The following is a 291-nucleotide window of genomic DNA, read 5'->3' on the forward strand; positions in this document are numbered from 1 at the left end:
CCTATGAACATTTGTCCTGTCTCAACCCGGCCGCAGAGGCTGTCTGTGAACTTACTTCCAGCCCAGAATCGGCCACGGAGGCCGTTTATGAACTCACTTCCTGTCCTGTCACGGCTATGGAGGCCGTCTGTGAACTCTCGTCCCGTCCTGTCACGGCTATGGATGCCGTCGGTGAACTCTCTGCCTGTCCTGTCATGGCTAAGGAGGCCGTCTGTGAATCCTCGTCCTGCCCTGTCACGGCTATAGAGGCCGTCTGTGAACCCTCTGCCCGTCCTGTCACGGCCATAGAGG

Source organism: Sinocyclocheilus rhinocerous, unplaced genomic scaffold (assembly GCF_001515625.1).
Source record: "Sinocyclocheilus rhinocerous isolate Xijiao unplaced genomic scaffold, SAMN03320098_v1.1 scaffold450, whole genome shotgun sequence".
NCBI classification, from domain to species: Eukaryota; Metazoa; Chordata; class Actinopteri; order Cypriniformes; family Cyprinidae; genus Sinocyclocheilus; species Sinocyclocheilus rhinocerous.